Genomic DNA, 15,678 nt, shown 5'->3' with positions numbered 1-15,678 from the left:
ATAGGTATAATATTGACTATCTATCCTAGGTTTGTGACCACCTGGGAAATGCTGGACTTAATTATGGACACGTGAGTGGCTACACACAAGTCAGGCTCTCAAGCCTCCTGTTTGGTTTTAGAATGTCTCTACCCTTCTCTGGGACTGTATGCTCTCACAGAACAAGTATTATTGTATCATTGGTCCTGGGCCTGGACCTTCAAGATGACATGGCCAGAGATAGGGGTAGGGGAGACAACACTAGATTGTCATTCACTTTTCCCAAGAAGTGTCAAACACTATCCTTTCTTATCCTTTGAACAGAGCCTTTTTCCCATTTGTATAAAAGCTTCTAGACACTATCTAGGTTTGATGGGACTAACAGAAGCAGATAAGGGTCCCTGGGGCCACCCAAGAAATCCTGTAACAACAAAAAAAAACCAAGAAGGAGAAGCTTAGGTTACCCATTGTGTGACAATCCTTGAGAGCTGTGACCAGAGGCTCTTTCCCAGACCCTAACCATGGAAGTCAGAACATTGCAAGGAGCCCTGAGGACCCTCATCCCCTTCCTGGCTTCTATTTCTCTACCTGATTCATGTAGCTCCTTCTAGATCCCTTGGTGGGTTGGGGACACATGGCCTTAGTGGTGACACCCTCATGAAATGCCACAGGTATGGACCTTTGCAGCCAGACTGTATGGAGGATCAGGAAAAAAGGAAGTGAGTTGGCTTGGGTGACGAGGGAGGTAAGAGCCCCTCTACACAGTGGGATGTCTGGGGTGGCTAGGGTTGAGGAATGAGCTGTTACCAGTCACCCTGCTCTTGGGATTCCCACTAGAGGGATGGTACCAGAGACTTCACGTGCAGGTGGAGAAAAACAGAAATAAATCTCCATTGATCTCCTTGGTCCTGAGGAGCACAGGGATTGACGGAAGCTAAAGGGCCCTAGGGGAAACCATCCCCACTACAGCCCAGCCCAGTCTGCCCAGTCCCTCCTCCAAGGGACAGAAAGTGTCTCGAGCCCTGTCCATACAGCTCTACACTCCTGACCACCATGCCCAGCAGCACATGGGCTGGGCAGCCTTTTCCTCATCTAAGGGACACTGCTGTGCTGGTGAAGTGAGGCCAGGCTTCTGACTCTACTTCCCTCCAACCTGGTCCTCCCTGCAGTGCCTTGTTATCCTTCCTATCAATATGGACGTCAAAACAACCCCAGGACTTCAGGTCTCCAAACCTTGCCGTGGCCAAGAGGCTCGTGAAATATCTATGGCCCGATGAGCCTGCAAAAGACTTCACTCTCCAAGGGGAGGCGCTGGAGGAGCAGGACTGTAAAATGGGTGAGGAGGCCTGGGGTAGGTTCCTAGGAAGGCTGAGGTAATTTCGATGATGGGTTATACCAGGGAATTGTCCAGATATCCCGCCTGGAACCAGAGCTGGACACCTGTCGGGTGAGATGTCCTGTTGTGGGGAGAGGGGACTGGGGATTTTCTGACATGAACAGACCTTGTGTAACCAGCAAGGCCATCTCTGGGAAGCTCACCCCATCATGGAAACTTCTAGGGCACTTCCACTAATGGTTCATCTCTTTCTGCCTTAGATGATGTTCTCCTCAGGGAAGTTAATACAGAGGCACCCATGCAGGATGCATTAGGGATGGTGGAGACTCTACATGTGGGACCAACTTCTGTGGCAGAGCCCCGGGAATTTCTGAAAACCCAATATTAATTAAAAGGCAATATTAATATTAACTTTGAAAACAACAATAAAAAGTTTTAAACACAACGAAAGGAGATACTTTCTCTAAAGACGGGAAGGACAGCTGGTCCTGGGTGGAACTCGGCAGGTAATAAACAATCTCAATCTATGTCAACATCAGGCAGAGGGAAAAAGGGCTCTGGTGCACCCAGTTGCACAACAGAAACTAGAAAGAGCCGCCCAGCATGACTAAACAGAATGTGACACACGTGCACTCGGCCGTTAGAAAGGAAGGGCACGGGGCTGGGGAGATGGCCAGTGGTTAAAGCACTCACTGGTAGAAATCTGCGTTTGGTTCCTAGTATCATACTGGGTGGCTCACAACGGCCTTAAACTCCAGGTCCTGGGCATCTGACATTCTCTTCTGGACTCTTTGAATATCTGCATTCATATGCGCATGCGCATACATACATACATACATACATACATACATACATACACACACACACACACACACACACTTAAATATAAAATAAAAAAAATTTAAAGGAAGGACATTCTGATACATCACACAACGTAGTTCAAGTTTGAGGACAACTGTGCCAAATGAAATAAGCCACTCACAAGAGGACAAAGACTGTTTGATTCCATTTATCTATGTACATGCAGGGAGAGAACATCGAGAGAGTGAAGAATGTAATGTTAACAGTTAATAGTTAATCGTCATAGTCAAGACAGTGGCCTTTTCTAGGAGGGAATTCATGCTAAGTAAAGACTCAGATGTGACTTCCGACCTGGCAACTCAGTCTTGATCATTGAAAAGCAATTAACAGTAGACAGTAGTGCTCATGATCAGTAGTTATTGAAATGCAGGACTCATTCTAGAGATCAAGATTTGGACATGAGGAAGCTATGCCCAGAGATTCTTTGTTTAAGATTCCTGTTCTTTCCAAAAGGGCAGCTGTCAGTCACATGTATATGCTGAGCCCTTAAAATGTGGAATCTGAATTGAGGTGTGTGTGCGCGCGTGTGTGCGTGTGTGTGCGTGTGTGTGTGTGTGTGTGTGTGTGTGTTTGAGGTATTGGGGATGGAACCCAGGAACTGGACCTCACATATGCTAGCAGGTACTCTACCACTGAGCCCACCCCAGCCCCTCACTGGGGGATTCTAGGCAGGTGATCTACCACTGAGCCACACCCCAGCCCCTCACTCGGGGATTCTAGGCAGGTGCTCTACCACTGAGACATGCCCTCCAGTCCCAGAACTGATTCCTACCAAAGAATATTAAAGAGGATTTTAAAATCTTATTATTTTGGCAAGTAGATACAGATCCTTGTCTGGCAGTAGTCAGACATTGTTCATTAATGGGGAAGAATCAATGAAAAGCTCCCATGAACTACAGCAACAACCCATATCAGTGTTATATAGGTTTGATCTTTTCTTCTCTTTCTTTTTTTGGTGGGAGGGTGGCTTTGAGACAGAGGAGTTTCACTATATAGCTCTGGCTGTCCTGGAACTCACTCTGGAGACCAGGCTGGTCTTGAACTCACAGAGATCCACCTGCCGCTGTCTCCTGAGTGCTGGGATTAAAAGCGTGTGTCACCACTGTCTGGCAGATTTGATCTTTTCTGTTGTTTTTTAAATAATTTTTAAATAAATTTTCACTATGTAGGCCAGGGTAGCTTGGAATTCAGTATGTAGCTTAAGCTGGTCATCAGTTTATAATCTTCCTCCTTCAGCCTCCTTAGGTCTAGAGTTACAGATGTGTACATCTGCATTAGTATTGCATTAAGAATAGAGAGACTTCCTCTTTGAGTCGTGTAGACTAAGAGCAAGCCCAAATTTGAATTCTCTACTTTTATCTCTGTGCCTTCCATCTGTCTGTGGCCTGTTTGTTGTGTGTCTGAAGTCTGTCCCTAATGAAGAGCTTTGCTACACAGCATGAGAAAGCATGAGGGATTCCTTTCTCTAGAAGTCTTTAACAAAGTTCTACAAGGTAAGAAGTTACTGTATGGATCCCACCTGGCCCAGAATAGCAAGGAAACTACAAACAGTTGTTATCAGTCTTTATACCCACACGTTGCTTTGAACATTTATGGGGTATTTATTTTGTTTAAGGTTGCTTTCAGCAAACGATTACAAGCTGCACCCCCATCATTCTGGGTCACGGACATGGGAGAGTACGTAATTTAAGATTGAAGCTATGCCTGCCTTTAGCTTAGGTTGTAAATGCTGATTACGTGGGAATTGCAAGGCATGGTGAGGTCGGTTACATTGTTCTTTTATTTTTTTTATTTTTTTATTTTATTTTTTTTTATTTTTTAGCTATTTATTATAAGCGCCAGAGATGGTTGAGAGCCACCATGTGGTTGCTGGGAGTTGAACTCAGGACCTCTGGAAGAACAGTCAGTGCTCTTAACCACTGAGCCATCTCTCCAGCCCCCACATTGTTCTTTTAAAGGCAAGTTAAACAGGCTGAGTACATAGTAAGGCAGCAGGGTAGGTACATAGTTTTGAATGATTCCCAGGCACGTTATTAACTTGGTTGCAAGGTCCAGCAAAAGTTCAGTTTCTGAAGGCAAGAAGGATTTTCAGAAAAAGACATTTCCACATACTTCATGCCTGGTTAATAAATTTGAGTTTAATCTCATTCCAACAGACAAGCAATGTGTCCCACACAGGCTCTCCCAAGTCTCATCTATTCATTATGAGTTGTTGAGCATGGGAAGATGTTGCTCCAAAAGTGTGAAGTGCTAGACATGATGGGTAAATGCTGAAGATCTGTTGTACAGCATTGTGAATGTAGTTCATAGTCATGTCTTGAGTACTTGTATTGATGACTGACCACCCATGGTCTCAGGAGGTGGGAGGAAGAGGTGGTAAGGATCTCAAGTTCAAGGTCTTCCTTGGTTATATTGTGGGTCAGAGGCCAGCCTGGGCTCTATGAGACCCTGTCTCAAAAACAATCCCCACCCCATCAAAAAAACAACCTAAAAACCAACAGTAAACAACCCCCAAAACAAGACCAAAAAAGTCACCTTCAACAAAAATCTGAAAAACAACAAAGCAAAACCGAACCCAAATCATACCAAAACAAGAACAAAAAGAAAAAAAGAAAGAAACAAAAAGGAGAAAATTGCTGAGGAAGCCTGCCTCCCTATCTCCTTTCTCCCTTTTGTCCTTTACTTTTTCTGACCTCCTAAAATCTAGGACCTAGGTCAGTGGTACTCTACCTTCCTAATGCTGAGACCTTTTAATACACAGTTCCTCATATGATGCAGCTGTCTTTGAGTCATTTCTGTTCCAGTAAGTAACCTCTCACCCCATATTCTTTTTTTGTTGTTGTTTTGTTTTGTTTTGTTTTTGTTTTGTTTTGTTTTGTTTTGTTTTTCGAGACAGGGTTTCTCTGTGTAGCTTTGCGCCTTTCCTGGAACTCACTCTGTAGCCCAGGCTGGCCTCGAACTCACAGAGATCCGCCTGGCTCTTTCTCCCGAGTGCTGGGATTAAAGGCATGCACCACCACCGCCCGGCCACCCCATATTGTTGTTAGCAACCCCAATACAACTCATCGGTTCACCAGGTTGGACTTTGGTAGTATCCGTACTTTGGTGTGTTGTGGGTTCCCTGTCCCCCCCAGGAAAAGTTTTGTCACCCAAGACCACACTCATGCTCACCCAGTCAACCCTAGTTAAATTCAGCGAGTCATAAATTAAAAGAAACACTTGCTGAAAGAAAGAACGAAAAAGAAAAGAAATCGTTGAGAGACATTTTAAACGTTTACTTCACAGGCTGCTAGAAACCTAATTTTTAGGACCCCACAGCAGGATCCATATTGCCACCTAGTGGCAATAATCTGAAACTGCAACAGAATCTACCTCTAAGTCTTTCCTGAAGCAGGCTTGAAGAGGTGTCTGAGGAGGCTTGCCTGGAGGTATCCCTTATTAGAGAGCATCCAGAGGTACAAGGACTTGTTTCCCAATGGAATGTACTAGTTACTTTCTCATTGTTGTGAAAATGCCTGGCAAAAGAAACTTCAGGAAGAAGGGTTGGTTTTGGTTCAGTTTGTAAGGTGTAGTTTATCGTGGTGGGAAGGCATGGCAGCCGGAGCTTGAAGCAGCTGGTCATCTTGCATCCACAATCAAGAAGCAGAGGGTGGGGAAGGGGCAGGGAGAGGGGGAGAAGGATAGGGAGAGGGGAAGGGGGGCGGTGCTCAGCTTACTTTGTCTGTTTTGTTCAGTCTGGTGTTGCCCACATTTAGGGTGATCCTTTCCACCTCAGCTAACCTAATGTGGATGATCTTTCACAGAGGAGTCCAGAGTCTCTTAAGGGACTTTTAGATCCTGTCAAGTTGACAATCGATATTAACCATCCCATCACGGGGAACATGGGGGAAAGGACAGTACAACTTTTCCTTGTTTCCTGGTTCCATTTCCTTGGAATCCCTTTTCCTATCCTGTCACTATAAGACAGTGTCTATACTTAGTAACTCAGTGTTCCATTTTCACTTCCTTGGAAGATTCTCTCCTCCTTCTGGTGCCTTTCTAGGTACCTAACCTCTGTGATTATTCAGATTGTAACACACATGACAAAAGCTTAAAATAGGGACATACTGATAGAATTTCTAGCCATGCCCCATGACCTCGCATGTGTTGGCAAGATGCTTAGTCATTTCCTGGGCCGTACCTATGTAATCTGTGTGCTGTGTGGTCATGTAATTTGTGTGCAGTGTGATCACGTAATCTATGCACATGCGTGGTGTAGTGTAGGCCCATATGTGCATGCGTTGGGGGAGTCCATGAAAGGCGGATCCCATTACCCTCTCTTCCCTCTCCCACACATGTCTTTCAAACAGGCCTGTCCCTCCCTTCTCCTAATAAACTCTTATAGTGGGTTTTGTTGTGCCCCATGACTTTTTCTCACAGGGTAAACAGCACCGCATAAAACTAACACATACATTCATATAATACAGTGTGTAGCAAGCCCACAGCCAACATCAATCTAAACTGAGAGAATCTCAAAGAATTTCCTCTAAAATCGGAAATAAAACCCAGTGTCTACTGAAAGATAAACAGTACTGTTTGGTGGCGCTGGTTACTGGTGGAAAAGTCAGGAGCCATGGCCGTGATTACTAGAGTTACAGAGAGCTTTATTAGAAGGGAAAGGTGAGGGAGAGAGGGGAGCTACGTCTGGGGGGGTGGGGGGGGGAGATGGCGGGAGCAGAGCAGAGAGCAGGGAGCAGAGAGGGAACACAGAGTAGAGAGCAGAGAGAGAAGGCACAGACTGCGTGACCATGGCAGGTTTAACTTGAGGCCCAGTCCATGAGAGGGAGTGGGTGCCCTATACTATCTGATGGCCAGGAACTGGAGACTGGATAGTCCAGAGACCTAGGGTGGAATCAAACACTACAGGCAAAAAACAAACCAACAAAACACACTGAAATGATTCCTAATGATATTCTGCAATACTCACAGATCAGTGCTTTGTCCAGTTATCATCAGAGAGGCTTCCTCTGGCAGCAGGTGGGAGCAAGTGCAGAGACCCACAGCCAGACGTTATGCAGACAGAAAGTTTCAAGTGGAGGTAAACATCCAAATATTATTTTATCCACCTTATCCTGTCATATGAACTATGCTTTCTGCAGTTGTGAATACAAAACAACTCTGACCTCCCAATTTGATATTTTTATACTACATTTCATTGTTTCATTTCTTCATATGAGCAGCTCCAGATTCAGGGTTTTTATCAAGGCCAGGTAAATTTACTCTATATTCTAGATAAGAAAATTTTGTGTTTGAAAGATTATTTTCAATTCTGAGAAATAACATAAATGGACTCAAGGCAAAGATCACATGATGATCTTAAAAGATGTAGAAAAAGCCTTTGATAAAATCCAACAAGCTTTTTTTGATAAAAGTCCTATGGTACCTCAATAGAATGGAGGTTTCTATGACAAACCCACAGGCAGCGTCAGGTTCAGTGGAGAAGAACTTGAATCAATCCCAATCAAATCTGAAAATAATCAGTGCTGTCCACTATGCCCAGTCCTTTTCATTATTGTATTTGATGCATTAGCTGGAACCATGAAGCCTTAAAAGGAAATTAAACACATATCAATAGGAAAAGAAAAAAAATCAAAGTATCCCTACTTGTCAACGATATGATATTATACACAACATTTTCCAAATATCCTGCCAGAAAACTTACAGAGATGATCAACAGTCTCAGCAAAGTGGCAGGTCCCAGAATCAACTTACAAACTCAATAGCTATTCTACACACCACCAACAAACAGGCAGAGAAAGATCATGGAGACACTGCCATGCAGAATATTCTAAAGAAGACAGAATACCTGTGCAGAAGCTTCTAAGTGTTATGTTGGCTTATGCATCAAATCTTGTTTATTTCCCAAGCGACTGCATTCTTGTTCAGAAGGTCCTTCTCTGTAGTTATAGTTTGAAATTCACTCCTTATGTTTTCATCTAGCAATCTCCAGAGTATTCAGATATTCTGCTGCTGATCTGTTTGTATTCAAAAGAGAAGGATTGAGTCATATGCTTGTATCTTTTTATTTACTATCAAAAAGATTTCATGCAAAAATATTTTTTATTGGATGAGATGTATTAGTTCTTCACCTTTTGTTACTCTCCCCTAAAGTTATTTGGTATTACTTTTAAACTTTTAAATATTTTATTGTTTATTATTTTATATATGTTATTATTGTATTCATTTTTTGAAATGAATACATTTACAGTTGACTAGGGAGGCATTACAATATGTGCTAATGATATCCAGAGAGTGATTTGGGAATACCTTGAAAGCGTATATTACAAATGGAAAATCAAGAAAGACACCTGTGAGATTTCAAAATTAATTCAGGAGAGGAGGTGCCATAGACTCCCAAATATAAGGATATTGCTCTTTGCTACTATTCAGAACTTGATATAAGAACCTATTGCTGATGGTATTGGCGTAAAAACAGACAGGTGGATCAATGGAATCTAATCAAAGACCCAGACATAAATCCACACACCTATGAACACTTGATTATCGACGAAGAAGCCAAAACTATACAATGGAGAAAAGAAAGCATCTTCAACAAACGGTGCTGGCATGAATCCAACACTCAGTACAAAACCTTATCAAAGAAAAGGGGGCTAAGAGTAACAGCAGCTTCCACCCAGCTTCATTTTTGATACATTCAGGGTTTAGGAGCCTTCAGAGGCTGGGTTTAAATGCATGGAGAGATTTTTATGACAGAGCCACTCAAAGAAATATAAATTTCCCTTGTGCAAAACAAACAGTGATTGAAGCTCAGACACACTGCCACCACAAGAGACTCTTTTTGTTTGTTTTTGGTTTTTAACATTCTTTTCTAGTCACTTCTTGGGGTGAAGGATAGAACTCAAAAAGCCAGGGGAAACTTATCATACTTGGAAATAGAACTAGGACCTTCTGGAGTGTGTGTGTGTGGGAGCGGGTCCTTTAAAAAACACAGACTCGTGGTGGAGCCTCCTGCCTCAGCCTCCAGAGCCCGCGCCACCACAGGCCCTGCTTGCATTGCTTTTGTTTAGAGTTCGGGTTCCAGGGCCTGCTGTAGGCTCAGGGCCACCTCTACCAACTACTAAGTCCAGCACCAGGACTTTGGTTATTAATATCATTCATTCTAATAGCAGCACAAGCCACTCAGTAGCCTCCAGTCAGGGGACTCAGGCTCCACTTTACCCTGAAGCAACAGGACAAGGCTGGGGGAGGCGTGGCGTGGTGATAAAGCTGATGATGCATTTCCTTAGAGTTGGGGGCTTCCTTTCTTCTGTTTCCTGGGGGAGAGGTTTTCAATGAATGTTTCGGTGATCTTTCAAAAGAAACTCTGGCTGGGCAGTGGTGGCGCACACACACCTTTAATCCCAGCACTCGCGAGGCAGGGCCAGGCGGATCTCTGTGAGTTCGAGGCCAGTCTGGACTACCAAGTGAGTTCCAGGAAAGGCGCAAAGCTACACAGAGAAACCCTGCCCCGGGGGGGGGGGAACACCTTGAAATCTGCCCACTCTAGCACAATGTAGGAGTTCAGATAGTTCAGCATCAGGCTGTCTGTCTGATGCATTCGTTATGTTCCATTATATTCTTCCACACCAGTGCTGATGGGTGGTGCAAAGCCAAGCTGGCTTCAGCTAAGCATTATGGGGGGGAGGAGGGGAGGGAGAAAGAGGTGAGCAAGCTAAGGTATCCCCAGAGGCTCATCACCTCACGCATGCTCATCACCACTCCTCAGCCTCACCCTAGCACTTCCTGTCCACCCACCCATTGCCACACACACACACACACACACTTTGCATTTGCCCTTTTCCCCACTTTCTCAGCTATCTTCCCGCCCCCCACCCTACCCTACCCTTGATTCCTTTATGGCCTCTTGGGTGAACTAAAATGCTCTTACTCTCTTTGTCCGAAACTAAAGCCTCCCTAATACGATGCATTTCTTTTTTTTTAATGTTCTATTACATTTGTTTGTTTGTTTGTTTACTTAGCATGTGTGAGAGCATGGACACGCCCACGTGAAGATCAGAGACAATTAGCAAAGAGTCAGATCTCTCCTTCCACCCTGTGGGTCTTGGCAGCAAGAACCTTCACCTGCTGAGCCACCTGGCCAGCCCGATTTCATCTCCTGACTCCCCCTGGGTTCCGATTTGAGTCTGAAATGCTCTCCACAGTCCTGTGTTTTAATGCTTGCTTGCTCCCAGTTGGTGGTGCTATTTGGGGAGATTGTGGAACCTTTAGGAAACGGGGGGGGGGGGGGGGGGTCATAGGTGAAAATAGGTCTTTCAAGAAGGATTCCTAAAAGATGATATCTGGCCCCCAGTGCCAGCCAAGCTTTTATTGGTTTCCTGATCCCACAGCGATGTGACAACTGTACACACACACACACACACACTCTGGGTTTTGTTGCTTTGTTTTTTTTTTGTTGTTGTTGTTTTTTGTTTGTTTGTTTGTTTTTGGTTTTTTGAGACAGGGTTTCTCTGTGTAGCTTTGCGCCTTTTCCTGGGACTCACTTGGTAGCCCAGGCTGGCCTCGAACTCACAGAGATCCGCCTGGCTCTGCCTCCCGAGTGCTGGGATTAAAGGCTTGCGCCACCACCGCCCGGCGGCTTTGTATTATTTTTAAAATGCTTGTTTGCTTTTGAAGTAAGGTCTCGCCGTGTAGCCTAGGCTGGCTCTGAACTTGCCTCTATTTTGTAGCAGTGATCATCCTGGCCTGGTAGCCTAGGTCACTAATTAAACAGAACAACAATGATAGTTAAGTCTATGGGAATGGTAACTAGCTGTTGATACCCCCTGGAAGAAGGAAGAAAGGGAGGGTCACGGGACCCTCACCTGGGATTCCAGCCTTTACTCCCTCTTTCCCTCCCCCAGCTGCAAGGGATCTTGGGGGACACTCAACAGGAAGCAGAAGGTTATCTGAACTGGTACTACGTGATGCAGCTTCCATGAGGTCCCACCCCATCACCACAATCGGACGAGACTTCGCAGTAGTGATGCAGCTGTTTGGGGGTCAGCCCCACTCTGTGTGAGTAACACCTCCCCCATGCTCTTGGAAATAAGTCCAATAAGTTCAGCGGTTCACCAAGTTGAACTTTGGTGGAGTCATCCTTTGGTCTGTTCCTGGTGCCCCATCTGGGGTGGATGTATTTGTTCACGTCTCCCCAGAAACAGTTAGCATAATACTCTGCCTTCTGCATGCCCCCGTTCCCAGGCTCCCCACACACTCCTACTCCACCATGCCTCCCTGCTATAACTTGCCTGGCAGAAATGAAGACATTCTAAAGAGACACCGTGCCCTCAATCTGACCATCAGATTCTTGAAACCATGAAGTAAGCGGGGCGGGGGATGATTTCCCCAGGAATCTCATGTTTGGGAAAGGAAAAGTTGCCAGCTAGAGGAGGAACTTATCTCTGGGGAAAGATTTTACAACTTTTCAGACCATCCTATAGAATGGAACTGAAGCCCAGATAGTGATGTGTCCGTGGTGGGCAGACCTACACCTTGACCAGGACTGCTCAGATGTGCACGTCCTGAGCTCTCTGTTTCAACTTCAATCTTACTACATGACCCTGAAGATGGACTTAAAGGGTGTCCCCGGATCTCTCTGTCCGTCTTCCCACTGTGGCCACATGGAATAAGAGCTCCTTGTTCTGCCTTTTATTATTAATTCTGCTGTTTTAATGGGCTTCTCAAGAACGAATGGCTGAACGTGACTTCTTGGGGTACAGACTGTGAGCCCCAACTTTAGTAACCCTGCCACTGTGAACTGACACCCTCCGAAACCATGAGCCAAAATAGGCCTTCCCTCCCGTGAGTTGATGAGTTGTTTCTATCCAATGTGTTGGTCATAAAGATGCTAAAGTGACTGACAGATGGGGCCAAAGGTCAGCACAGCTCTGCACAGCAGCCATTGTCTCCTGATTGTGATGTCTCTCCAAGGTTTAAGTCAAGACAGTGCACAACCTACCTCACTCATGTCCACTAGCAACACCCTTGCTCCTCAATAACAAATCTCCACTGCCATCAGGGAGAGCAACAGCTTATTCTTCATTTCTGTAGAACTGGCACCAATCCAAGACAAAGACCAAATAACCAATGCCCTGATGGAGTGCTTTTTATAGCTCTGGTCACAAGTTTCTCCCCTCCCTTCACCATTGGTGGGTACTTCAGATATATAATGTAACCACAGCCCAAATTCCCATCTTGCTGGCACTAGAGATTTTCTCCTTCAGACTTACATGTGGGCATAACAAACCTAAGATAAACTAAAAGTGTCTAGGCAAGCGAGTGCCAGTAGCCAGCGAAGACGGGGTTGAATGCCCCTTGCTTATTTGTGATCTGGCCAGCTTAAGTGTGTTAGTGTCATCCTTGATATTGACAATGGACCACCTGTACTTTATGTCTTACAGAAAGTACATCTCATTCTGATGATGATCTCTTTCTATGGTTTAAATCAGAAAAGGTGACTCTTCCTCACTGCCCCCCATTACACAGATCCCAATGCTTACGTTTGTTCATCCCTCCTGGGAATTCAAAGGGAAACTTTAAGGACTCCTCTTGTGAGACCGGAGAGATGGCTCAGCAGTTGAGAGCACTGGCTGCCCTTCCAGAGGATCTGGGTTCAATTCCCAGCAGCCACATGGCGGCTCACAACTGTCTGCAATTCCAGTTCCAAGGGATCTGATGTCCTCTTCTATCCTCCATGGATACTAGGCATTCACATGGTACAGAGGTATACATGCAGGTAAGACATCCATACATTAATAATAATAATAATAATAATAATAATAATAATAATAATAATAATAATACGGAACTACTCTGTCACTGGGGCCCCTTTTCACAAAATCTGCTTTGGTTTGAGGGCAGTTAAACTTTCTGACCTCACCCCCACCCCACCTTTTCTGGTCTCCACGTGTCCCCAGGGAGAGGTGTTGCAGTGTGAATGTACAATGCACTCTATAGGAGCGTGTGTTTAATTCCCATTGTCACATGATATGGTGGGAAGCGTCACATGGGATGACAGAGAAAGTCTTTGGATCAGGTCGCTCTTCTGATAAAGCCACCAACACCATCAAGGAGATACCCCCTCATGAACTCATATAACTGTCAACCTCCCAAGGCCCCACCTTCAAATGTCATCACCATAGACTTAAAGGACTAAGTTTCTAACACATGAGCTTTCTAGGAGACTCATTCAAGTCACACATCAAATTGTATAATAAATTTGATGTTCTAATAGAAACAAATCATAAATATAAAATAACAGACTTCATAACAACAACAACAGCCTAGTTACTAGAGGTTCCAGCCTTATGGCTAGCGTCTGTTTGAGGACTCAAATCTACACAACCTTGGTCTCTGTGGTTCTTCTGGGTCCCTCATGAATCTTCCAAGATATCAACTCAGCATCTTTTTCAAATGAGACAGCATCAGAAACACCAGATCTCCTAAGTCTCTGGGCCACCCCTTTCCTGATTCCCCACATGTCCCCAGTAAGGGGTGTGGTGGTTTGAATGGTAAATGCCCCACCCCAGACTCATGTGTCTGAACACTTGGTCCCCAGCTGGTTGGGGGAGATCATGGCACCTCTATGAAATGGAACTTTATTGGAGGACCTGGGTCACTTGGAGGTTTTTACAGTAGCCTGTCCCAGCTTGCTCTCTGCGGTCTGTTCCCTGGATATGGATGCAATGTGACCAGCCTCCTCATTACGTCATTGACATGGCTTCTCTGCTACTGGACTGAATCCATTCTTAAACAATGAAGAGAAGAAAACTCTTCCTTCATTGAGTTGTTTCCTGTCAGGCATTAGCTTACAGCAATGGAAAAGGTCATTGATGCAAGGAGCTGGGAACTGGCCAGTGGAACTCCTGGTAAGATTCTGACCTTAAATGGAATTGAGAGGGCAGTAACTCTTAATGAGGAGAAGGTCCCCATGAGCTAACAAAATCGTTCTCTAACACCAGCTTGGGCAATTACTGCTTTGCAATTAAATTCACTCAGGAAAACAGAATCATTACTGTGGGGAGTAGGTAACCAGAAAAGGACAAAAGCCATAAGGCAGGCAATTCCCAGTGATGTCAACAGAAAATTGCCTGGGAGGGACTGTGAGGCAGGTGACTCCCTGGGAGAGGCTCTGTGAGGCAGGTGCCTCCCTGAGACAGACTCTATGAAGCAGGTGACTCCCTGAGAGAGGCTCTGTGAGGCAGGTGCATCCCCTGGTGGGCAAGGCCCTGGGGCTTTAGTGTTGTGGAGGGAAGTTGACAAGTGGAGATGCCAAATGTGGCTTTGAAAACCATCATATCTCCCTGCACACAGAGCCAGGACTTCTGGGTCAAATTGAATAACCCCACAGAGTTCATACAGCCCATCTTCCCGTTCATTTTTTCTAGGTACACTAATAATGTGGTAGGAGATTTTCCTAACGTTTTTTAGATGATATTTTATTAAGTGATATGAACATTGTTTTCAGTTGTTGAATAAAATATCAATAGCCTCTCTGTCTGTCTGTCTGTCTGTCTGTCTCTCTCTCTCTCTCTCTCTCACACACACACACACACACACACAGAGAGAGAGAGAGAGAGAGAGAGAGAGAGAGAGAGAGAGAGAGAGAGAGAGCGCGAGCATGCAAGAGTCAACACACCCAGGAAGATTCTCTCTCCTCTCTCCCCTTCTCTCTCTGTATTGCTAAGGATAGAACCCAGAGCCTTGTGCATGCTGAGCAAGCATTCTCCAACTGAGTTATATCTTCAGCTCCCCCGCCATACAGGATTTCATTTGGAGTTTAGGGTTTTCTCTATTTTGGTTTTGTTTAGGTTCTAGGAATCAACTCAGGATCTCTGGCATACTAGGTAAACATTCTCCTGCTGAGCTGTATCCCCAGCTCTGAGATTTTGAAAATAAATTCCCTTGCTGCTCAACTTGAGGAGGACGTTAAGAGTGTCTTTGGACACTAAGCCTCCGTCGACAGCAAGAAGGCGTGTAGGGACAATGTTTAGCTAGCGAGTAAAGATCCTGCTATGCTGAGAACCTCACAGAAGGAATGCCTGCAATGGAAAGTATGAAGTCCACTACTTGGGCCTTACAGCAGAGACTACTATTAAAATGTTTTTATAGTAATGGGTAGAAAGCAGTGATCAAAGAGCATGTATCTAAGTGCCATCGCTTCTGCAATGAGGAGGTCATTGGCAGTCACAGCTTGCCTCACAGTCAGCCTCTTAGCCCAGAAAGCCTCAAAGGTCTGAGTGTGATGAGTTGACGTTGGGCCCCGTGCATATGCTGGCCTGGGCTTGGGCCCACAGCATGTTATGCAGAACTTGCAACACTCTAAGTAACTAACTAAAAGCGTTCATTGCTATCGACTCCATGGGCTGCTATGAAGGCAGAAGGGAGATAGAAAAAAGCCAGTTAGATGGTTTTTTTTCTTGGTGTGACTGCCCCAACCCATGCAGCAATAGGTCATACGTTTC

At 45.0% G+C, this 15,678-nt stretch overlaps 1 long non-coding RNA gene across 2 annotated transcripts in view; it reads right to left on the bottom strand.

The window, feature by feature from the left end:
* The window catches only part of LOC131901594 (uncharacterized), a 32,429-nt gene extending 22,928 nt beyond the window's left edge, over positions 1-9,501 (bottom strand). Inside the window, exons 1-2 of one of the 2 annotated variants that reach the window (XR_009376795.1) lie at positions 9,395-9,501; positions 8,022-8,190 (exon numbers count right to left, since the gene is read on the bottom strand). This is a non-coding gene — a long non-coding RNA (uncharacterized LOC131901594). Of the gene's footprint in view, positions 1-8,021; positions 9,027-9,394 lie in introns of those variants that run through there. The other variant, XR_009376794.1, reaches the window with a different exon arrangement.
* Between the last annotated feature and the right edge of the window lie 6,177 nt (positions 9,502-15,678).

This window comes from Peromyscus eremicus, unplaced genomic scaffold (assembly GCF_949786415.1).
Source record: "Peromyscus eremicus unplaced genomic scaffold, PerEre_H2_v1 PerEre#2#unplaced_113, whole genome shotgun sequence".
Classification (NCBI taxonomy): Eukaryota; Metazoa; Chordata; class Mammalia; order Rodentia; family Cricetidae; genus Peromyscus; species Peromyscus eremicus.
Note: the sequence above shows the minus strand (reverse complement) of the source record. Positions and strands in the feature narration are given on the sequence as shown.